This window comes from Schistocerca nitens, chromosome 8 (assembly GCF_023898315.1).
Source record: "Schistocerca nitens isolate TAMUIC-IGC-003100 chromosome 8, iqSchNite1.1, whole genome shotgun sequence".
NCBI classification, from domain to species: domain Eukaryota; kingdom Metazoa; phylum Arthropoda; class Insecta; order Orthoptera; family Acrididae; genus Schistocerca; species Schistocerca nitens.
Genome location: NC_064621.1, coordinates 632196660 through 632223195, shown reverse-complemented (window position 1 = coordinate 632223195; position 26536 = coordinate 632196660).

Here is a 26536-nt window from a genome sequence, read left to right as displayed (position 1 = left end):
GTCAATCATCCAGACTGTTGCCCCTGCAACTACTGAGAAGGCTGCTGCCCCTCTTCAGGAACCACATGTTTGTCTGGCCTCTCAACAGATACCCCTCCGTTGTGGTTGTACCTACGGTACGGCTATCTTGATGGTTGAGGCACAAAGCCTCCCCACCAACGGCAAGGTCCATGGTTCATGGGGGGAAAACAACTAATAGAGCTAAATAATCTCCAAGTTTATTACTACCTCAACGCTGTTTGTCAAAAAAGGAAGCTCTTTGTCTTGCAGTTTCAATTGGACGCAAAAATTATGAATGTGGAGGCACAAAATAAAAGCAGTTACAAAAATAAAGCGATTTTATACTGCAATTCAGTCAATAACTCACAGTAGGTATGTTTTCAATTATTTAATAAGGTTAAATTTTAAATACTCATCATGTGGATGATAGGCAGTGGATACCACATGGGTACCACATGCTGCTTTCAAAGTAAGCGTAATTTTCGAAAACATCTGCATAATCATATTGCGATAAAATGGGTGTAACTGTAGCTATATGTAAAATATTTGAGGTGTCACTCTCTGAAGTGCTGACAGACAGCTTTAGTTTTCCTGTTACACCTCGCGTTCTACGGTAACTTAGTAGCGTATGTTAGTTACTAATTTTAAATTGTATATCTTAATTGTAATGTTGTACAAATTTTGACTTTTATAATAATTCTCTCGTAAAGCCTAAATGCAATGTTCTCGTTTCAACTGCAATATCTCTGTAATGTTTGGTTTTATCGAGTCACGATTGTAAGCTCTGAAACGAGATTTTCCAGAAATTGCAGCAGCCATATTGCATTAGAGGCCAGTAGACGGAGGTAAAGTCGTTTGCCTCTTCGTTGACTTTTTCTCAAACTCTCATGCCTCACCACAGCACGGGAGTAACCTAGTCGAACGGCTTCCTGAGGTCGCTGACTCCTGGTTGGCTACACTGACTCTTGTTCTAACAAATCCCCTCCACTTCTCTCTCTGCATGAGGCGTCATCTCAACCTTTCAGAAGGGACTAATACATGAAATAGAATACTTTGTAAGCCATCTTAATGGTTTCTCAGTGCTTGCACGAGTGTGGTAAGAAAGGAGGCCCACAAAAATAGGAACATTTTTCACAGGTGAGAAAAGTATATAAACACGAACAACATCAAATATTCGTTAAGAAAGGCTGTAGCTATACGCCATCAATTTTAAGGCTACCCGTGCTTGGGGCAATGCATAGTCAAGCAGAGTAACACAACTGTGTTTTTCCGCAAGGGGCGTAGTCTGGGTTATAAATGTGCTGTTACTGTATGTATACAGTCAAAGTTAAATACCAAATAATAATATCTATGTGTAGTACTGCACCAAGCTCAGGAAAATTTCTAGTCAGACTCCTCTCGGTACTGTCTGAGTCCTGTGGAGTCCTTCGCTCACTTACCTACTGCCCACTGAATATTTCCTTAGGCTTTCGCTACCAGGTAATTACCACTGTCACCTTTCTATTAAAATAAAATTATATTATTTGACAGTCATACATCAGCACTATGCTGCATAGATATTCGGATGTCTGCTTCTTCCATTTAATATCCTGTTGAAGAAAACAAGCAAACAACACACGTACAATCATCTTATGAAACGATAGAATGGTGTAAGGAAGCAAATGTATACGTCTGAAGAGAGAGAACAGACGATTTAAATTTGTAGCGCTATAAAAATATTGGTAAAAAGTGACAAAATTTCTGTCATTATTATCGAGAAGTAATCAACCAAGGAAAACAAAATACGCCGTCAAATTAAGTAAGAGGAAATCCCCGAATTTCCTTGTACGTGAAACTGGTACCGAAGCAATAACTATCTTACACTGGTTAACACTTTAGGATGTACTAGAGTTTATTTACATTGAAAGCAAGATTTTATCGGACAGCAGGAAGAGAAGAAAAACTGAACTGCCAGAGAATGTTACATTTAGAATAAAATGAGAATAGAAGAAAATACTAAATACATTTGCATAGAATATGAGGACAAGTCACCAACGTAAACAGGGATAAATGATCGCCGTAATAAAAATAAAAGAAATAGGAGCTCGTGTGGAAACTTTTAAGTGTTCATTTTTCCCAAAAGCTGCTAAAGCGTGGAACGGTGCAGACATGGTCCGAGAATGGTTCGATTAACCCTCTGCCAGGGACTGAAATGTGAATTGTAGACTAATAAAGTAGATGCAGATGAAGAAGAAGGGGAGAGATGGAGAGAGAGTGAGAGGGAGGGAGAGAGTGAGTGAGTGAGTGAGAGAGAGAGAGAGAGAGAGAGAGAGAGAGAGAGCGTGTCCTCGGTTATGGGACAACCCAAGAGAAAAGAACTGAGATCTTCGCAATATAATGCTGTCGTTAGACGCTGAATATATTGAGGGCCACCAAATGAACAATTGTTGAGATGAAATGGAAGGAAACTAGGTTTGTATAGTTAGATAGGCGTAACGGTGAAAGCAGTATTGAAAGAGACGTACAGAGAAGAGAAATTACAACATGGGAGGACCCAAACAGGAATACACTGAGTGAGTGCTGTGCGCAAAATATGCAACAGTTACTGCTAGCAGAACAGACTGGGTACAGACGCAGAGCTACGACAAATGGATGGTGGATAGCAATGTACGGGTCGAGAACAGAAACGGAAGGAGAAGTAGATCGTATCAGTGCCTCATACACCTCTTTGACCGCTGAAGTTCGCGCTTCAAGTCGGAATCCTAAAGCTGCATATTCCTCTCTCTGCCTCCATGATTCGATTCGGCTTTCCTCCTCTACAACCACTCGTCAACATGGCGTAACGAATTTGTCTGTTAATAATAAGTTACCCACTTTTACTTTGATGTCTCATGACAGACACGACGGAAAGGTACGAACGTACGGCCTCACAGCTATACGAACTAATAAAATTTTTTGCAGCTTCCGAGCACATCAAGTGGCTAAACATCCATGAGCTTTCGGATGAGTGCTCGTAGTCGATTGTCAAGTGATGGCACAACCTCTCCAGAGTGGCCGACAAACATTCGTCCTAAAGCTCTTGGGAATTTAATAACTTGGCGCGAATGGATGCTCGAGAAATTGTTTTTACTTAAAATATGTTTTTTATGGTTTTCCGTTTTTCTGTCACAAATAATATTTAATATAAATAATTTAGTCGTTGTAGCCACGAATTGTTTGAAATTCTGCCTCGTCTGCCTGAACGGCAATGCTACAGAGCAGCTCGTATTACAACTACTATCGTGAATGCATTGTCAAGGTCGCTTTCATTGCGTTAGAGCGACCTACATACCCAGACAGAGGAAGAGAAAGAGGAAAAAGAGAGAGAAAGAGAGAGAGAGAGAGAGAGAGAGAGATACCTCACAGAAAAGAGCAAAAATTTCCAGAACATTCTGCATTTTCACAAAAGTGATGCTATTACGACCCTTTATGGATAGTTACAGATCCAATTAGTGTTAACTGAATGTGGCCAGACTCTCTCTGGTGGACACAGGCCAAGCTGATTGCCTCATTCAGGTATTAGTTTCAAGGTATGAGACAGGAGTACTTTCCACGGGCCAGAGACTGCAATGCAAATTTCTTGTGAAAATTTCAGTGAGTAGACGTGTACTGAGAATATGGAATAACACCGACAACGTCTTGTTGTGCACTGCAAGTACCATGAGAGTTTTGCGGGAAGTGAGAAAACTTGTATTTCATGATCGAGCGGCTGCTCATAAGCCACACATCACGCTGGTAAATGCCAAACAACGCCACGTTTGGTGTAAGGAGCGTAAACATTGGACGATTGGAGAGTGGAAAAACGTTGTGTGGAGTGACGAATCACGGCACACAATGTGGCGATCCGATGGCAGGGTGTGGGTATGGCGAATGCCCGATGAACTTCATCTGCCAGCATGTGTAGTGCCAACAGTAAAATTCGGAGGCCATGGTGTTATGGTGTGGTCGTGTTTTTCATGGAGGAGGCTTGCACCCCTTGTTGTTTTGCTTGTCACTATCAGAGCACAGGCCTCCTTTCATGTTTTAAGTACCTTCTTGCTTCTCACTGTTCGGGGATGGCGATTGCATCTTTCAGTACGATCGAGCACCTGTTCATGAAATACAGCCTGTAGCGGAGTGGCTACACGACAACAAAATTCCTGTAAATGACTGGTATGCACAAAGTCCTGACTTGAATCCTATAGAACACCTTTGGGATATTTTGGAACGCTGAATTCCTGTCAGGCCTCACCGACCGACATCGATACCTCTCCTCAGTGCAGCACTCCGTGAAGAATGGGCTGCCATTCCCCAAGAAACCTTCTAGCACCTGATTGAATGTATGCCTAATAGAGTGGACGCTGTCATCTAGGTTAAGGGTGGGCCAAGAACATACTGAAGTCCAGCGTTACCGATGGAGGGCGCCGTGAACTTGTAAGTCTCTTTCGGCCAGGTCTCCGGGTAGTTATGGTCACAAAGTCTATGCCCTAAAGATGTGATTTGACTCATCTCGACCACTTTCTTGCACTAAACTAATATAACAATATTTAAATAAAGAAAAGTTACAAACGTTCAGTTATATTCTTACCATTTACAACAAATACAAGTAATAGTTGGTTCATAAATAAATAGGCCAATATTTTTGCACAAGTGCGCTCACATTAAACGATTACAGATTCTCACTAATAATAAAATTATTTATGCCTTCTTTTCGTTCCTTTTCCATTGTCGTGTCCGTTAACAAACGCGATTGACCACTTTTAAATTAGCACAAGTTTTTTAATAGCGCTTGCAGTCAACATTTCAATAAAGTTACTGGAAAAATAGCAAACTGTTCACTAAATAAATACACAAGTATGAGAAAATATGAGGTGTTGATGTTGTCTTCATCTGCTGTGTAAATGTGGAGAATACGTTGTTCTGATAACCATTTGCGTAATAAAAAGATATAAAACACGAAATTAATTAAGAAAAGGTAGATACAGATACGAAGTTTTCATAGATCTTTGGCTATAGGGCAATGCTATCATCTGAGATACTGTTTGCTGAAAGCGCATGAAGCGTTTAAATGTGGTTAATTCAGAGGTTCATTGTGTAAATGCTTATTCAATATCAGATATTAGCTTCTGCAGTCTAAAAAATAATATTGTTGTGTCTCTGGATGTGCCTTGTTTTCCTGAGGTCACGCTAATTCCGACTGTGAGTTATTGTCGAATCTCAGAGAGCTGTAGCTTAGCCTACTTTAAGGTTGTCTGACGCTCCGCCATTTCTTGCAGCACTGTCTCCTGCACAAATGCAATGCGGGCGACAGCCGTCCAGATTTCCAGCATTGGGATTCACCCGTTTCCAGTGACGCTGCTCGTCTCTGTAACTGGACACGCCCTGTGTGACCACGTGACGTCCTCGTACAGCCGACTCGCACCCACCCCAGAAAGCTAGTTCAGCTCTCCTCACTACCAGCAACAAGTGGACGAATAACTCGCATACGTACTCGTAACGTTACAGAGTCAATCTGCGGTATGTTTGCCTCCTAAATGGATAAGTCTGATGGAACCTCAAAGATACTTTCCTTCACTTTCTAACCAATAGCTGCATCAACATCAGAATAATTGATGACTGAGTCTGCTCGCCATACAGCGGCCATCGCATGAAGACAGCCGTCTACCGACAGGCGAACGCAACGCGACACACATTGGGCACGTTTCTGCTCTCACATTGGCCAACATATAATTTTTCGTATTGTTATTTCGTTTCTCGCGAAAAGTAGCTTCGATAAACGGAGTGAACCAAGTGCAGTAACACAAGAAATGTACTTCGCTATGAGTGAGCTTATTAATTCTTATTTTCTTATTTGACCATCTAGCATTTCCTTTTCAATTACATCCTGCATTTTGTATACTTGCATCTTACGAACATTGATTAAGCTTTTTGAAATAGTGGCACTTGGAAAAAGAGCTAACAAGTAGTACATATTATTTGCTTTGGGTTTGATAGAGAGGTGAAGGCAATGGGGGAAGTTCTAAACACTTGTATCGTATCTGGGGTGAATGCTGTTCGACAAATAACATCCGTAAAGGATTTTCTGGTTTCAAGAATGGTGGACCTGGCATGAATGATTTTCCACGTTCAGGAAATCTTGGTAAGAGACATATACTGTATGATGAACTGCGACCATTTAATCTTCGAGCGGTATTTGCATTCGCTAGGTAATGTTCAGAAGTTAGGTGTAAGAGTACTGCATGCTCTAATACAAAGCAACAAAAGTGACATTTTTGCCTGAACGTCACCTTTTCGCTCGGTGAACATTCCTATGCAGTATTATTACTGGTGGCGAGCTGTGATGCCTGTATATCAACGTCTTAAGAAGAAACTGATGACTGAGCCATAACAGTAGACATCTCCTTCAGCGAATGACACTGTGAACAGATACTACTTTGCGTTTGGTATCACAAAAGGTGTGTTGTGCGCTACAATTGCTGCACAGTGCTGTCTGTGTCCATCGCAGCTGGCTTTTGTTGTCAGTGACTGAGACGCGGTTTGCTCGCAACGGCCAAGAAAACTGCATCAAGTGTTGCTACAGCACCTGCACTCTGCAAATTTTATGAATAAAGCTATGCAGAAGTTTCTTTTGGAAGTCATCCGTCACACGCTTACACTTCTCATCTTGCGCCGTCAGAAGTTCACCTTTGCCGCTCCTTATGGGACAATCAATAAGAAAATGCACTTCTAACCTGACTTGACATTTTTAGCTCAGAAAGTATAGGTTTCTACAGGTGTGGAATCGGTAAAATACCTTAGCATAGCCATACTGATACATAATGTGACAGAATGTATTATTTATGATTAATTTCTGTTTTATGTTTAATGTTGTGTTCAGTGAGCTGATGGTGAAACGCTATTAAAATTTGAACTGTTGTTACGAAAATTAATTCAAACCTACCACAGTAAACATACGATGACAGTTTTCTATAATGAAATAGAAAGTATCTGAAACACAACCATATTTAAACTGAAACCAATTACTTTGATGTTATTGGTAATACATGGTGATTACAAAGTATTGACCTGATTATAAAAATTTATAGCAGCATAACCGTTTGACATTATAATTTATATTTGATGGCGTTACATAGGTTAGTGTTACTAGTTTTTTTTAAGACCACTTACGTTAGTAAACCTCAACGTGTACTCCCTTGGTAGCTCAGAGAATGTCGAGGCCGTATTCCAGTTCCCACCAGGTGTTTTGTAACATGTGGTCTGTCACAGTACCCACAGCAGCTTGTATCGTCGACGTCATTAACTGGTGTGACGGCGACACTGTCCTTGATATAGCCCCAGAGAAAAAAGTGAAGGGGCGTAATGTCTGGAGAGGGGAGTAATGTCCGGATCGGTGGATTGGAAGGAACGGTCCAACACCATGGCCACCCCGCTCTCCACACATTATGCCCCTTGACTTTTTTTTTTTGGTGCTATATCAAGGACAGAGTCTTCGTCACACCAGTTGCTGACGTCGACGAACTGAAGGCTAGGATACAAGCTGCTGTGGGTACTGTGCCATAACACATGTTACAAAACGCCTGGCGGGTACTGGAATACCGCCTCGACATTCCCCGAGCTACCAAGGGAGCACACGTTGAGGTTTACTACCGTAAGTGATCTTAAAAAAAACTAGTAACTCTAACCTATGTAACGGCTTCAAATGTAACTTATTATGGCAAACGGTTATTCTGTTATAAATTTTTATTATCAGGGCAAGACTTTTTGCTGGTCCCGTATAATAGAATGTACTGAACATCGAAACAGTTTGTTTATGTGCCATCCTGTGTCATACTCAAAGTGTATGGAAATGTAGCAACTGGAAGAGAAGAAAAAAGAAACACAGTTAAAAATTATTCAATGCCACAATTTCATAAATAAGACTGTACTTTCAAAAGAACGAAAACTTATGGCACCAAAGGCAGAAAAACGCTTTATCAAGTGTGCAGCGTCAAAAGTTTTTCGTTCTTAGCTTACGGAGCTACAAAGTAGCGAGATTTGTGATGGAGAAGTTTCCTTAAGATTTTCTTATTGGTTTCGATCTGACTGCTTGTAAATCTGCCACTGAATACATAAAAAGGAAGCCTCCATCGAGAGTGGAACTGCGAATGAACGCAGCTTTTTACTTTACAACGCGAGTCCATTACGTCAGAGATAGCGAAAGGATGAGGTATTCGTCTCTCCCTTACTGCCTCAGTGATGGCTATGACTGATAAACCGCCATATAAAAAACGAGATTAGTTGTAGTTTTCGCCTGGGAGACCTTCCTGAACGCAAAACCATACATTGTTAACCCAATGTCATATCTTAAGCAAAAAATCACTCAGATTATTCAATGGAAATTTCAGGACTGTATCAACTGAACTATATGCAAGCGTGATTGTCAGATGTGTTTGCCAGAGGCATTAGTCCGCAAGTAGTGGTGGAGGGGAATTTGTTTCTTAGCTGGCGGTGGTCAACAGTATTTCTGTACATACATACATGCATACATACTTTAATCCTTGTTCCATAGATCATGAATACGACATTTCGTAATGATGTGGAACGTGTCACTTTAACATAAGTTTTCTTTACACAAAATAATTAATTCATTAATTAATTTTTTACAGACACTACTTCATATCTAAGAACTATTTGGCAAATGACCAAAGATTTTTGTGGTAGCATAATTCACCTCTCTCTGTGCCAAAGTGAGGTTTGATCCAGAATAGTAAATATCATCCTGTCTTCTAGTGTTGTAGCTATGCACTTGCTGTTATTTTTGAATTGGGATGGGTTATTAATGACAAATTTCATAAGTTAATATATGTATTGCGAAGGTACTGTGAACACCTCGAGTTCTTTAAATAAATGTCCGCAAGGTGATCTTGGGTGGGCTCCAGCCATTATTCTGATTACACGCTTTTGTGCAATGAATACTTTCTCTCTTAATGAGGAATTGCCCCAAAATACAGTGAATGAAAATAGGCATAATAGGCTAATTTACTGATATGTTTATAACCAAAATTTGCAGTAACCCTAATAGCATAAATAGCTGAACCTAACTGTTTCAGCAGATCATCGATGTGTTTCTTCCAGTTTAATTTCTCATCAATGCACACGCCCAGAAATTTTGAGCATTCTGTCCTAGCAACAGACTTCCGTTCATAGTCTATATTTATCAATGGATTGTATAAACTGTGTTTTCTCAAAATTTAGTGAGAGTCCATTTGCAGAGAACCACTTAATAATTTTCTGAAAGACATTATTTGCAATTTCCTCAGCTGATTCTTGCTTCTTGGGTGTGATTACTATACTTGTATCATCAGCAAAAAGAACTAGCCTTGCATCTTCATGAATATAGAATGACAAGTCGTTAATATATATTAAGAACAATAAGGGACCCAGGACTGAACCCTGTGGGACACCATTCGTGATACCTCCCCAGCTAGAGGACTCTGCTGGTTTTTGCACACTATCTGTACTGTTAATTTCAACCTCCTGCATTCTTCGAGTTAAGTATGAATTAAATCACTGTCCCACTCATATGACAATACTTAAGGTTATCTAGAAGAATTTCATGATTCAAATAATCAAAAGCCTTTGCGAGATCACAAAATATCCCAATGAGTGAGGTTCGGTTATTGAATCAATGTAATATTTGATCAGTGAAAGTATATATAGCATTTTCTGTTGAAAAGCCTTTCTGAGAACCAAATTGACATTTTGTTAGTACTTCATTTTTACAAATATGTGATGCTACTCTTCAATACATTACTTTTTAAAGAATTTTGGATCAAGCTGTCAGAAGTGAGACTGGTCGGTAGTTTTTAGCATCATATCGATCCCCTTTTTTATGCAATGGCTTAACAAAATGGTTCAAATGGTTCAAATGGCTCTGAGCACTATGGGACTTAACATCTTAGGTCATGAGTCCCCTAGAACTTAGAACTAGTTAAACCTAACTAACCTAAGGACATCACACATATCCATACCCGAGGCAGGATTCGAACCCGCGACCGTAGCAGTCGCGCGGTTCCGGACTGCGCGCCTAGAACCGCGAGGCCACCGCGGCCGGCAATGGCTTAACAATAGCGTATTTCAGTCTATCTGGGAAAATGCCCTGTTTCAGTGCGCTACTACATATGCGGCTGAGAATCCTACTTATTTGTTGGGAACAAGCTTTTAGCACTCTGTTGGAAATGCCATCAATTCCATGTGAGCTTTTACTTTTGAGTGAATATATTATTTTCCTAATTTCAGTAGGTGCATTTCGTTTCTTCATAGAGCTATTTTTCTTAGTTGTGGCCCTGGGCAGGATGGTGTTGTTTGTTGGTTTGTTGGAGTGGTATCAGGTTTCCCACTGGAATAAAAGAATGTGTATTGAAACTATACAGTATAGTGCTTTTGTGATTAGTATAAGTTGATGGGTTTTCTGGATTTAATAAAAATGAAGATTCTTCCTCGTGCCCCTTGCTTCCCATTACGCTTACTAACTCAAAGAGTTTCATATTTTACAAAAAGCAGTTTTTATTTAAAGTGGTTTTAAATATTCAGTGCACTGTTGGCGCCATCATACTATTTTATTAAAGTTATCACGTGGAACTGTTTTTAAATATTTATTGTGCTGTTGGAGCCAGACTGACATCAAAGCTGGTATTAACATCTGCACCTATACCCATAACATCATGCGCACTCTCTCTCTCTCTCTCTCTCTCTCTCTCTCTCTCTCTCACACACACACACACACAACTAAGCATATTGTACTGAAAAACGGTACATCGTCGTTTACTTCATTTGCAGACTAATAGTTATACCTTTTAGGAGTAGCATGTTTTTAGGTTGGTTAGTACCTCCAAATACATGTGGCAACAGCAAGCCATTAATGCTTTATTTTCCCCTGGGCAGGAGGTCAGGTATTGCAATGTGGACCCAACCGGATAGTCTGCGCTGACAGCGTAATCCACTTCGGGCCGATTGTATACTGCATTTGACGGCCGATTATATAATGCATTTGACCTTAGATTAACACAGGAAATGACCTGAGATCAAGCGGAATTCGGAAATCTGCGTTGTACTAAGGTTAATCCCAGATTACATCGCGATGAAGTAGAATCAACTTTTGCGAAATTTCGGCGCCCAAGGTCAGGTTCAAACACAATCGTCATTTTACAATGTAGTGACATTACAAAAAAACGCTTTTGTTTTGCTCAAATACAAATCGAAGTAATAAAGAAGTTGTTATCAACACGTAAATAAGTAACTACGCCCCCGCTTTGCAGCTGAAGCTCGAAATATTTTTTTCTATCTATAAGGTTAGGTCAAGGGACTTACCAACTTTGTGTGTAATGAGTGCAGACAATAATTTATCTCATAACAATTCATGGAGAAGTCTCGCAATTTGTGTGTTTAACTTCGAGCATTTTATAAACACTCAGCAGCCCAGTAGGAAAGGAAAATTCTAAATATTTGTCGTGAACAGTTACGTGTATTGATACTGACAACAGTCAGTAATGACTGAACGTTTCTTATAAATCTGCTCTCTTGGCTCTAGTAGCGATAACTACACCACGCATATTATTTTTTTGAACTATCCAAGTCGTGAATTAACTAACATGACAATTGCATGAGCTCTGATGAATAAAGAAGAAATAAGGAAGTATACGTAAGTAGTTTAGCCATTTGTTGTTTATTAGGCATCATCTTATAGTATCACTCCATAACCTGAATTGCCACTTCGCCTGCGGAAGCGCAGCGCTATAAATAATATCGTTGGCTCGTTATCGTTGTTAAAAAGGAAACGACAGCCGCCATTGCTGCGAGATATAAGAAAATATTAATTTTTGTCAATATACGCTCGTGTAAGAAGATAAATCTCGTAATAGTTGAGCACTGAGAAGAACGTTTTCTGAAATAATAATTCTTATCTTGAAAGTTAAAATTTTTCTCGTTTTTCAAGTGGATATTATGTTCATCTTTCCTCTCCTAGTAATTACAATACAAAATGCAAGCCAGCAGAAGACTTAGGATTTTGATGCCTTGGTAGTACTGTGCCATCCATTGTTAATATCACGGTCTTTTGAAATGAACAGATTCTCTTTTGTGAAAAGCGAAAATGTGTGGAACTTGCCCTGCTGACTCAGACTATCATTGTTGTTCCGAATCGTATCCGTCTGACTTGCTCTTCAATGACAACGTCAAGTATTTTTCAGAGCTACATTATGACGCAGATTTTGAAAAGCTATATCTTACGCTGGCTGCTAAGAAGAACATTAACCTTGAGTGCGCTCGATTGTACTCTGGAGACGCCACGCATTACTGAAAAATTATTTAATTTACTCCTTTTCAACCAAGAAGGCAGTAATTAATACCACAGCACTAAATATTATATTTTTGATGAAAAGGTTAATTTCAATTTTCACATTAAAAGTAACACAAAGGACAGATTTATTTAAATTATTTAATACTAGGAAGGAAAGAGGACCTGGTAAGAGAAGGGAACAGTAGTTACAATTAATTTTGTAGCCGAAAGTTACGAGGCTGCCTGTCTATTTTTTCTTTTTACTCTTATCAGCAAATCTTAATAATTTTTTTAGTGACCATGGAAGGGCCATTAGAACCTGTAGAACTGTTTCCGTACCATCACAATTTGCCTTTCGATTTCTCGCATCAAGAAAGTCAGGTTCATATTCAGGTCAAATCTAGGATTTTTTTTCCTTTCGATACTACTTTTTCTGCTGTATTGGCTATAAAGATAATTATAACACTGCTTTTATCTGAAACCACGTAACTCTCCATTTTCCGAGCGTTCTGGGCAGTGTGGTGGGCAGCATTCTGTTTGCAAGAAACTTACACGACGTGAATTACAGTATATTTTTTCTTTTCGTTTAGTTTGCAGATATCTTAGTGTTCCAATGAGTCTGCTGGGGACGACAAAGGGCTAACTCATTCTCGAAATTAAGTGATAAATCAATTAAAGTTGAAAAAAATACCATGCAGTTGTCAGAACTAAGGTTGAGACAGTACGAATTTGGCGAAAAGACGAAAAGAAATCTTCCACTGGCTTCCTTGTGCCTACTACGTTTAACATTAAGATTTTGTGCTACAGGAAGCTTTCAGATGTTGGTTGGCGATTTGTTCAAACAGATATAGCAACAGCTTGTAGAGTTGTCCTCATGGTGTCGATGTGCATTGCCTGACTAAAGAAAGAACTAATCAATATGCCTACGGAAGGAAAAAATAACATGACGAAAACGCAGCGTGGTTTTTATCAAATACCACGTTTTCCTGGTATTTTTGTCGCTGTGGACAGTACCCACATCCCTTTCTAATATCTGCTGGTGACAAGAACGCAGAGATATTTAGAAATCGTCTCTATTGTTTTCATTAAACTTACAAGCAACCTTAGAAGCAACGCTTAACCAGAGCGTATTAAAATGTGTAAAAGCATCTCAATTACTTGAGGATAAAAATAATTCCACGAAAAAATCGAGAACCAACAGAAAATGAAGCTAATAAGAGTTACAGTGCAATGAGGGCGGAATTTATTGACAATGTATTTACAAAAAAAAAAATAGTTACACATTTTCCTTTTGGTCGAAGTAGCTTTATCAGCCTTTTCTTTCTTAGCGTTCTGTCGTACCAATATATTGGCTCAGTACGATTTCTAGGAAAAAATCCTTTTTGTATGCGGAGAAGTCCGAAGATTGGCTCTTTTTCTGTTTACTTTCCTCCATGTTCATAAATACTGTGTATCTACGGTGTACGATTAATGGCTGCGTTCTAAGCGTGATAATCGTGACGATAGTGGATTTATGTGGCAACGGTGTTGCCAAGCGTATCTTCTGCTGTCTTAGGTCAGCACTGAGCCTCCTTTCGTGGATACAAGTTTTTTGGGTTATGCAGTAGGACTAAGTGCTGAACAGAGATCAGTTTCTGAATTGAAGTCAAAATTGATCTCCAGTCAGCGGTGTTTGTACAGTCGAACCTCGACCCTCGGTGATGCAGTTACGACCATGCAGAAAACAACAAGTAGTAAATTATGTGAGGTGTTTTCAGGAAGATTGTTTGCCACAGAGATAAACAACTTACACACTGCTTGAGCCCATATAGCAACGTATATGCAACAAATATGTAACTTAACTACAGCCAATATTGCCTACGTTCGTCTGTGAAACTGGACTCGATAAGCAAACTGAGCTATCACTAAACGGAATCTAACCTGCATAACACTGTGCGTGTTGTATGAATTCCGGTTTGATTGACATTTATGCCCTCAACAGATAGTTACATGAAAAACTTAAAACGAACATTTGGATAAGCTATCTAACTGCGTTTTTGAACAAGAATTTACAAGTGATACAGAATCTGACTTGTGCAGTGGAATTTACTGGACTACAGTACATGACATGTTGTGGTGTGTCAGTGCCTCCGTTTTTGTCTTAAGTTTTGCACTCTCCTCTCCAGATGACTACCTTTTCCACGTGGTTTACAGCAATGCGCAACAGCATGCAGCAGCAGCGGCTAAAGCTTATTGTTACCAAGAATGAATTTAATGGGAGTTTGTTTAGGTCCTGTTAAATGCTATATAACTTTTGAGAAGGTATCCCATTAATTAAGTAGATTTAAAACTTCAGAATCATCATGAACAATGACATGACATTTATGTCAATAATGGCTGAGTGTCAGATTAACAAATTATTTAAATTTCAAAGTTACATTAACATTTTGTAACCACAGCATATTATTTGTATGTGGAGAATAATTATTATTATTTGGAGGATAAGGAGGCTTCTTTGACTGACAAGCAAACCATGGGATTATTGCAAACTCGGACTAACAATCACAAGCCTAACACTGCAGTTGCTTTTGCGCTATGACTGCGAATTTTACCTTGAATTTTATCTCCAAGCGTAGTCAAGCCATCTAAATCTCTCCTGGCTATATAAATGAAATCATGCCTTGAGTGTGGTAAGGTCTGCCATCACCGTAGTGTGGGCAGCGTGACACAACTTATGTCTCTCAGCTCTCGACCGACACTACTCTTCCGCTCTCGCAGACAGACCTCGTCTCACAACAATGCTTAGGATTGCGCTCCCGTGTTTCGCCCTCAGGTTGTTACTATCGGTATCTGAGTGCTTACACAACGCAAAGAATAGCGTTAAGTTGGACATATTGTTTCATGTTACTGCTTACAATATATATGTGTGCTTGTAATGTATGTCCCTGAAAAGTTGTTTTTGAAACTTCGGTGGTAAAAATTGAAATTAGTTGCTACTCCTTTTTTCAGCATAAGAATCACACAGCCAACCCATTGCATATAACTGTTTAGACATTGACCTACGTTTCAACACTCGAAGGATGTCTTTATCAGAATGAAAATTAAGAAACCCTATAAAATAAGACATAGATAATTAAGTGTGACAAAACTATTAACCAAAATGACAGTTGTCAAGGCATGCAAAGGTTACTTACATAAAATTACACTGCGAGAAAGCAGTGGTGAAAGTTTCGAGCAGATTCGCTCAAGTCAAAAATTAAAATTAAACACATTCAACCATTTGCCACGTATGCCTTGATAGGAACAACATCAGACTGATGGACCGAGTGGCTTACATTGCTGCCACGAAATCAGTACAAGTTGCACTACGAGCTGCGAAACATCTGTATCTCCTAGTTTCATAGATGTATACTACTTAAGTTACCATCAGGCAGATATGTTTTCGATTCTTTAATATCCTGTCTTTTGCGTAATGGTAATTTATGTAAAGCCCAATAGAGGGATGTGTTATACTTCATTTCCTCGACTCTCTGCCTTTGTAAACTGTTGTTTAATACAATTATTTCTGTTGTAAAGTCTCAAATGGGCACATGTCACCGTACGCGCCCGACAGGCGGCGCAACTTGTGTTGTTTTCGTAGCAGCAATGTATGCCACTGGGCCGATCAGTCTGATGTTCCTGTCAAGGCATACGTGCCAAAGGATTGAACGTGTTTAATTTTTATTATTTGACTTGAGCATATCTGCTCGAAACTCTGACCATTGCTTTCTCGTAGTGAAATTTTACGTAAGTAATCTGTGTATGCAATGACAATTGTCACCTAGGTTAATAATTTTGCGGTCTTAATTTTTTTATGTATTATTTTATTGGACTCCTTAAGCCTAGTTTACACGACGACACTAGGTTGCAGGCAACTGCGGTGCCGGCCACGTTTGCGCAACTCGTTGGTGAAACTAAACTGTTTCGGCGTGTTCCGACCTTGGCGACACTAGTTGCATGAGTTTTGAGGTTATGTGTGCTCATAGAGTGTACACAAACTGAAATATGAAGTGAGGAACGGAGAATACTGTTCGCTTTTTGGATATGTATGCTTTGCATAGGTGTTTGTGGGATTTCAGCCATGGTATTACAAAAATAACCAACATATTGCTGCTGCTGAGACCGTGATGTGCGATCATAACATACATGGTTTGACAATATCTGAGCTGCAGGCCAAAATTTATTGAGTTAGGAGGATATACAGGGTGTTACAAAAAGGTACGGCCAAACTTTCAGGAAACATTCCTCACACACAAATAAAGAAAAGATGTTATGTGGACATGTGTCCGGAAACGCTTAATTTCCATGTTAGAGCTCATTTTAATTTCGTCAGTATGTACTGTACTTCCTCGATTCACCGCCATGATTTCATACGGGATACTCTACCTGTGCTGCTAGAACATGTGCCTTTACAAGTACGACGCAACATGTGGTTCATGCACGATGGAGCTCCTGCACATTTCAGTCGAAGTGTTCGTACGCTTCTCAACAACAGATTCGGTGACCGATGGCTTGGTAGAGGCGGACCAATTCCGTGGCCTCCACGCTCTCCTGACCTCAACCCTCTTGACTTTCATTTATGGGGGCATTTGAAAGCTCTTATCTACGCAACCCCGGTACCAAATATAGAGACTCTTCGTGCTTGTATTGTGGACGGCTGTGATACAAAACGCCATTCTCCAGGGCTGCATCAGCGCATCAGGGATTCCATGCGACGGAGGGTGGATGCATGTATCCTCGCTAACGGAGGACATTTTGAACATTTCCTGTAACAAAGTGTTTGAAGTCACTCTGGTACGTTCTGTTGCTGTGTGTTTCCATTCCATGATTAATGTGATTTGAAGAGAAGTAATAAAATGAGCTCTAACATGTAAAGTAAGCGTTTCCAGACACATGTCCACATAACATATTTTCTTTCTTTGTGTGCGAGGAAAGTTTCCTGAAAGTTTGGCCGTACCTTTCTGTAACACCCTGTATACAACTGAATTAAGAAAAATACAAGCAAGTGTAATTCTAGATGTGGTAATGCTCTTGTTCACAAGACGTTCCAGTTGGCCAACTCTTTGTTAAGGAATATTTATGACAAGAGGGAAGGCTATACAAATTCAAGAAGCTGCATTATTTATTCAATATTTATATATTTAAAATGTCGCTGCAGTGCTCCCCATTCACATGTTAGAATTTTGAAATATTGCCACTGTACAGATCTATCTTCAAGAGAGTAGTTTGCAAACCATTCTCTTCTTAATGCTGTCTGCTTCGAAAATTATTCTTGCTTATGTTAATAAATATTACTACTGTTAATGTCAATAGTTATTGGGGTTAATGACATAGCGACATCACCAACTAAAACCGTATCTTACAGCATGCTGAGTGTTCTCGATTGTAATGCACGCCGTATGATAAGTAATTACAGTTCTGGCGACAGTGCTTTATGCCTTCCAGTACGTTTATTGCTTATCGCATAATTAACTCTGTTTAGAAGTAACGTGAACAGTTCTGGTGACATTCTAAGATAAGTAAAAGAACTTCTTGGATCTTCCGTTATAAATTATTTCAGCAAGGATGCTATGCATCCGAGGTGACGTCTTTTCTTCATCCAGTCACGAATCGAAACACGTTTCTTATTTTTTTCTTACGCAGCGATTCCACGCAACAAGCTTTAACTGCATCACAACTGGTGCGACGTGCAGCTGCCTAAACTTTCATTTCAGACACAACTCAGGGACCCACAAAACGACGAAACTGAAGTGTATATGAAACCACTTGCGTGCAACGCTTTCCACGCAACGAGTGGCGCAACCCAATGTCGTCGTGTAAACTAGGCTTTAAAATTTCATTCAAAAAAATGGTTCAAATGGCTCTGAGCACTATGCGACTTAACTTCTGAGGTTATCAGTCCCCTTGAACTTGGAACTACTTAAACCTAACTAACCTAAGGACATCACACACAGCCTTGCCCGAGGCAGGATTCGAACTTGCGACCGTAGCGGTCTCGCGGTTCCAGTCTGTAGCGCCTAGAACCGCACGGCCATACCGGCCGGCCAATTTCATTCAGATGATGACATCCTCAGAGGTGTTGAAACCTAGGTCAGTGTACCAAACACTTGTTTACAACTGGTTGGCTGTGTGATTGCTATGCTGAAACTTATATACGGTACCAGAGAGACAGCCGTGTTTCAAATTATAATTGCTACTCAATTGTAAATGCCTTTTAATGCTTTTTGGTGGTGAAGATTGGTTTGTTGTCACTAATTTTACCTAAAGACATATGGCTTTTAAGCTGTGGCTGATTGTAGTTTACTTCTTGCAGCGAAGAAGTATTTTCTGATAGTTTTCAGTTAATAAAACTGATTTGTTACATGTGCATGTTTAAAAGGAGCAGTTTCCACTTGCAGCGCGCAGGCTCCATACAGTATCAGTGAATTGATGCTACTGATCAGCAATGAGTACGAGTTATCTTGTCTCTCTAAGTTGGTTGTTCTAGAAGCAACTCTTGAACAGGGCAGTTGAGGCACGGACGGCGCTGAGCAGCGGCTCCTGTCGGAAGCCCGGTCTGCGTGACGGACCCAAGTGGCCGAGGTGCAGCTCGCTGACTGACAAGCTTTTAGCGGCCCAGATAACCCGGGGCGTCAGCCCGTCACTCAGTCAGCCGGGCCGGTTATCGCGGGCAGTGGGGCTCCACGGCAGGCGGCTGGCTGCAGCGCCCGGACACCGCCGGCCGGGACAATACGGCTGTCTCTTCCCAGCGTGTCCTGCTGTTATCTGGCCAGTCCTGTTCTAGGAGCTGTCTAGCAGTGCTCGCATCATGTGCGCTGTTACATAATGCTCTAGCTCAGGGCTTCACAACGTTTTCAGCTGGCGGACCCCTTCTTCAGTCGAAAATCCATGGCGGACCCCTAGTCAGTCAAGAGCACAGTAACTTTAAATTTCAGAGCAACTGAAAGATTCTTAATGCAAGTGCCATGTTCCCAATGACCCCCCCCCCCGCTCCCCCCCCCCCTCCCCCCAAGAATCAATAGTCTTTGTTTTCGAGATGAATGAAAACAACTTGAAATTAGCGATCCAATTTGAATTCCCACTGTATCCGAACGCTTACTAGTGGATTTACTCCCTTTGTTCAACACACTACAGCCTGATGAAAATTACTTGGTAATTGACATTTCACTCGTTGGAGTTGCCTTCCTCCAAGAGCAAGCAACGTCACGTCCAGACTGTTCGCTGTTGACAAGTTGCCGTTTGTGGTCTGTTCACTTCCACTGCTTGGCTACTGTTGTGTAAGGAGCATGCATATTTCGTAACAGTCGTGTATGTGTGTGTGTGTGTGTGTGTGTGTGTGTGTGTATGTGCGTGTGTGGTTTTTCGTGAAATCCGAAGAAAAATGTTCAAATGTATGCAAAAGTCTATGGTACTTAACTGCTGAGGTCATCAGTCCCTGGTCTTACTATTAACCTATAATGACAACACATAAAGACTGCGCGGCCATTCCGCGCAGCTGTGAAGGAAAGAGGCAGACCCATGATTCGGGATACAAACACATCACGAAAGAAAAGAGGCCAAGGAATAGCCTTTATAGGACTATTGTGACATCTGTTGTGCAATGTGTGGGAATGCATTCACCCAGTTTACATGCGTTTCCAAAACCGGATTTCGTAAGCCGATGTCCCAGTTCCGCTTTTGGTTGATCAGGTAAACAATTCAAAATCGATTCTGGAAATCTGCTATTATAAAGCCATTTTCCAGTTCCACAATCGATTTTCGTGCCCATGTAAACAGTTTGGAAAGTCTAGTTATTTTTACCTCTTTGCGTATCTACTGAACGGCAGCTGTCAGTCCATAGCCGGCAGCTATAGTTCAATTCTTTTATCTTGGCGGCTCGCGCATGCCCGCCTAGACGCGGGAGATTGCTGCGTTGCCAGTTGCACACGACGCACGCGCCAAGAGAAGCAGCGCCATAGTATAGCATAGTTCGCAAGCTTACGTTTAGGGGGGAGCGCGCAGTTCATGAAGTAAAGTCACCACGGCCGCATTAACCCTTTCGCTGCTACAAAGACGTGCTCCCTGCATTCCGCGCTGTGGGCGATTTTGTCACTGCACTGCTTGCCTGTGCAGACACATTGTGTTCGGACTGCTTTGACACTCTTTATCATTCGATTCCACAAAAACTATTTGGCTCAAAAATTAGATTTTTACCTATCTTCTTGACTGATACCTTCCCCCCATAAATGACTTAATTTTGTTTCTATGTTCAACGCAGTTATTATACAGCATTAAATATAGTAAACCATTGCACGGAATTTTGAAGAGTTTGCAGAGGTAAAGTCCATAGAGTATACTTTCCGGATGGTCGATTTTAGTTGCCACAACGTTGAGAATGAAATGTGGACAAGATACCTATATATTTCATTTAATTTAAGTACCACATAAGTGTCGTATGTAATATTCAGAAATATTCCACCTTTTGCGACTGTAACAAAAGTATTACTTACACTGGGCACGTTTGACTTTATTTTAAAGCACTTCAATCAATCAAAAGGAAGTAGACAAAATACATTAAACAAAACTGTGGACTTACAAAAACATTAGGACTTGAATATACCGTCTGTCAGTGAAGTGCTCAGAGCTATGTCAAATATAATATTGTGTGTGGCACACACAAACAGCATTTATTTGCTAAAACACTGATGAGCCAACACAAACGTTGAATATTGTGCTACCGCAGAACAAAACTACGAAAGGTGACTTAGCAATGGAGGACACAAAATACAGTCCTCTTATGATGCTTCAAAAGAGAGAAACGCATCTGGTCTAAATAAGTCGCTTAATACAGTTGTGGAAGAGGGATATATTTCAATACCATTGGTAAAACTGCGACTGTGGAACAAAAACAAGAAATAGAACATGAATACCATTGTGTATGTGCCATACCTTTTCACCTTTCACTTTAAAATAAAGCCAAACGCGCCATGTGTAAATAAAACTTTTATTACAGTTGCGAAAGACGGAATATTTCTCAATATTACATACGACACCAATGTGGTACTTAAATGAGATATTGTTATACAGTAAATATTATATGAAATTTAGGTATCTTGTCCACATTTCATTCTCGACATTGTGGCAACTAAAATCGACCATACGGAAAGTATACGCTATGGACTTTCACCTCTGCAAACTCTTCAAAATTTCGTGCAATGGTTTACTACATTTACTGCTACACATCAAAACAAAATTAAGTCATTCATGGGGGGAAGGTATCAGTCAAGAAGACGTGTAAAAATCAAATTTTTTGGCCAAATAGTTTTTGTGAAATCGAATGATAAGTGTGTCAAAGCAGTGGGAACACCATGTGTCTGCACAGGCGAGAAGTGCAGTGATGACAAAATCGCGCACAGCGCGAAATGCGGGGAGCACGTGTCTGCAGCAGCGAAAAAGTTAATGAAGAGGCAAAGCACTAGAAATTTCATTCAAACGAATAAAAATCGTGAAGTAAGGCACTCCAATATTGTTTTTAAATAAAGAAAATATTAAGCACCACACAACGTTTGAACACGTAACCTTTCACTTGTCAACCCAACACCTTAACCGTTCCGCTACATCGGCTCATCGAACAGTGTAACTCCATAACGACTCTAACACCTCACGCAACTACTTATAAACACTGTTGGTTAGACTATGAATTACTCACGCTTCGTCGAAGTACAATAGGAAATAAACAATTACCGCTGTTCTTTATTGCGAAAAAGCAGTTCGTGAGATTCAAACAAACACATTTCCTTGCTATCGCCTGAATTAGGAGTCTTATTGCTTGTTTGGTTTAATTAATTAATAGAATATGAAGCAATTGGTATAAAGAATGCTTATTCCAAACTTTCTATAAAACAAAGTCTGCTATCAACACATTGCTTTTGTTCTATTACTGTATTTATGACTGAACGTTTCTAAAACTGAAGAGACTCGTCCGTGCTCTGCACTGCAGTCCAGATCTGGCAACGTCGTTCTCTGTTCATTGGCTGACTGTGTTTTCTGACGTCAGATGCGCAGAACGAACCTAAACTAGGCCGCCAAGATATATGACGCGCACTTTAGCAGGCGGCGTTGCAACAGTTTACTGTCTGTTGGTAGCTGGCAACTGGCAGACGACGTGGCAAAATAGCTACAGCTGACAACTTCAACTAATACTAGGACACTATATCTCAGCAGTCAGCCTCGACTGTAAACAAATTAGGAAAACAAACAAACAGACTCTCTTATTTCTATATAAGAAGACAAAGCATTTCATAGAACGTAAGACGTCTTTTCTCAAAGGAAACAATTCTGGCAGAGGAGGTTTGCCTTTTACAAGGTGGCACGTGAGAAAAGAAATTAGCTTGAGAGATCATTTTAATTTTCGTAACAAAAATATCAATGCCAACAGAAGTCAATTAATAATTATTTTTTAAATGATAGAAGACAGAAACAAAATTCCTACAGAGTTATAGTTCAGGTACGTTCACTGAGCATCTACGAAGAAAAATGCTTTCTTCTTTACTATAGATGAGTCTGTAGGAATAATAATGGAATAATAATGTGATGGTTGAGGGTGCTTCTGCTGACACAAGTTTGAAAAGTTGGGTTCAATTCTTGACAACTGGAGACGGATGTCTGGTTCCACATCTAGACAGCTTCGGTACTTAAGTTTTGTAGGCAGCATAGATCGAGAATCCAGATTCACACATATATGTTGTGGCAAACGAAAGAAGTACACGTTTTGCCTTTTCAACAAGGGGGTAGTATTTCTTGTTATCCAAACGGATCCAAAAGTGTGAGTAACCGTCAATGTCAAAACTCGATTTCAAGGTAGGGTCTGTGGCAATTTCTATCAACAATTCATATTCATTTCACGATAGAATGTTCGGCTTTTTGGATACAGTGAATGGGTTGACCACCCATTCGTATTTCTGCAGCTTCTCATCTTCAGCTGTTGGGAAATAATGCTCCAACAATGACATCAAGCTTCGGAGATATTGCAGGATTGGATGAAACAAATTCTTCCCAAGCGTCTATGTTTTTTTTTCAAAAACTCCTTCAGAAGAGGAAAACACTTGATCTCCCCCTCCTCGACACTCTCTGCCCAAAAAATTGATTTTCCTCTTGAATGCTCGAACTTTGTCGATAGCGGTGACCTTTGTTTCACTTTGCCCTTGGAGAGAAATATTCATTTCGTTCATTTTGGAGAAAATATCTGACAAATGGGCAAGTATACACTGCCAATTTTCGTCATTAATAAGGCCAGCTAATTTGGTGTCATGCTCCAAAAGGAAAACTAAGACTTCCAATCTTAATTCGTACAACCGAGAGAGTGCATTCCCACGTGAGAGCCACCTCATTTCTGTGTGGAGAAACAGGAAACGATGAAGGCTTCCCATATCGTCACGCAGTATTGTGTAAAGTCTTGACTTCAACGGCCTTGATTTTATGTAGTTAATATTTTGAATGGATTCGTCTAAAACTTTCTTGAACGAAACAGGCATTTGTTTCGTAGCTAAAGCGTATCTGTGGAGAGCACAATGACTACTGTTGCAATTATTGGCGTTTTCTTTTATTTTCGTTATTGCTCCGATTGTAGGACGCAACATAGCTTTTGCACCATCTGTGCACGCATCTATGTAATTAGACCATGAAACTTCGTTAGTCCTTAAAAAATTATCCAATAGACGGAATATTTCAGCACCTGTTGTGTCGGCAGGCAGTCGTCTGCACAATGAGAGGTCCTCCTCAAAACATCCAGAATATTCATAACGGACAAAATCCAATACAATCGGTAATCCGGTAACATCAGTGGATTCATCTATATGCAGAGAAAATGAATTGTGTTGGATACTAGAAACAAGAGTGTCTTTCACATCATTAGACATGTCAACAATGCGTCTCTTGACAGTATTGTTTGATAATGGCACCGACGATATAAGCTTTACTGCCTTTTCGTCTAGCATGCAAGAAAATATATCATTAACACACGGCTTTAGGAGATTTTCTGCAATGGTATGAGCTTTGCCTGTTTTTGCTACTCGATAACTAACCAAGAAAGAAGGTTTTAATGAATTTTCATCAATTGTTTTTGCGTTGAGTTTTCATGCAGTGCTGAGAAGCAGCTAGTTCAACACTCTTCCTTTTGAAAAAATCGATGTCTTTAGCCCGGAAATCCGGGTGAGTACCTTCAAAATGACGGCGCAATTTAACTGGAACCATTGAACTGTTTGGAAGGACTCGCACACAAATTTCACACTGAGGTTTACCCTCCTTTGTCTCCATAAAGCCATTTCTAAATAGCTTTCGTTATACTTACACTTCTTGGTTATTCCATTTCCACAGGATATTGCAACCAGTGGAGTACTTGCAGCGTTTTCACATAATAAATCCGGCTGTGGAGCTTCTTGTGATTGTTCTTCCTTTGGTCGTACTCCCTCCTCATTCATTTCAACTGGAAACTTTCCTTGTTGTGAAGGCAATGGAGAAACTGCACCCTTCTTCCATGACCCTGACTTCAGCCACCGATCCATGTTAGAAGTAATAAACTGGTCAAAAGTCGACTTACGAAATAGGTAGTGCACTGACAAAGCAAGTTCAACATCTAATGGTGCCTGGGGCCTAGTGGTGGGCAGGAAATCGCGTATCTGTTAGAAATCACAGTGACTGATAAGTTACAGATATCACAGTAGCAACTTTACAGAATCTAACTGCGATTTCAGTCACAGTTAGCAGTCGCAATAAGTATTTCACATTCAAAGACGTGAGCCATCTATTGGTCGAATTTAGTACTGCTTTCTGCGATTTCAGTGACAAGTCGCAACTAAGAGTCGCAAGTAGCATCTAAAAAGCGCGGTTAACAGTGGCATCTGTTGGCCAAAGTTCGTACTACGTCCATCTCTGCGGTACGCTATGGAGTCCAACTGCGATTTCCGTGACAAGTCGCAACTAAGAGTCGCAAGTAGCAACTAAAAAGCGCAGTTAACAGTGCCATCTGTTGGCCAAAGTTCGTACTACGTCCATCTCTGCGATACGGTATCGAGTCTAACTGCGATTTCCGTGACAAGTCGCAACTAAGAGTCGCAAGTAGCAACTAGAAAGCGCGGTTAACAGTGCCATCTGTGGGTCAAAGTTCGTACTACGCCCATCTCTGCGATACACTATTGAGTCCAACTGCGATTTCCGTGACAAATCGCAACTAAGAGTCGCAAGTAGCAACTAAAAAGCACAGTTAGCACTCCCATCTGTTGAGCAAAGTTCATACTACGCTATTCGCTACCGAGTCAAACTGCGATTTCTGTGACAAATCGCAACTAAGAGTCGCAAGTAGCAACTAAAAAGCGCAGTTAACATACTTTTCCTAGTGTCATCTGTTGACTGACGTACGTACTTCGTTATGAGAGCCTTGTGCCTCACGAGATCGATGTGCTGTGTGTGCATATGAAGGGCTTATTTCAATAGTGGTACAAGTCCATTTTTGTTCGAGATACAGAGTCGTAAAGTTAAATGAGCGCTGAAAAATCTGCAGTTGAGATACCAGAAATATTCAAGCATATGGCTTCTTGCTAGAGATGAACCTTTGTTTATGTTTGTTTGGATCACTAATTTCAGAAGCATTATAGACAGAAAAGTGGAGGTAATGGACTTGTACCACTATTGAAATAAGCCTTTCATATTATATGACGACATGCACATTCAGCATCAGTTATGGTTGGTCAAATACTGCTGTGACTCTGACTGTACTATATTAATAAGAAGCAACCTTGCCCTTTTCTCCTGAAAATATCAAGTAACGTAACAAATGTGTTTGATTCTGCTTCCAATATGACAGTTTTGGTTAATACTCCACATGCCTACAGGACTTTGCAATGTTAACACAGCAGAACTCAGACATCTGTATAAGTGTAGAGAAATGAAAACAGTCATATGAATGCCTCACTTTTGTTCCGACACAGTTCAAGACTGGGGAGAAAAGTTTTACACCTGGTGTTCTACATGGCAACTTCACACACAAGAACTTTTTGCCGACTCTACTACCACCTACATAAGTAAGCTTTTCGTGTGTTACTTTCAAGTAATGCACCTAAGCTATCCTGGTTTAACTGGAAGATCTGTACTTCCCACTTTCATATCAACAGCCTCAAAATGCATATTGTAGACTTTGGGATATGTTACAGGTCAGCGTCACACCAAGAT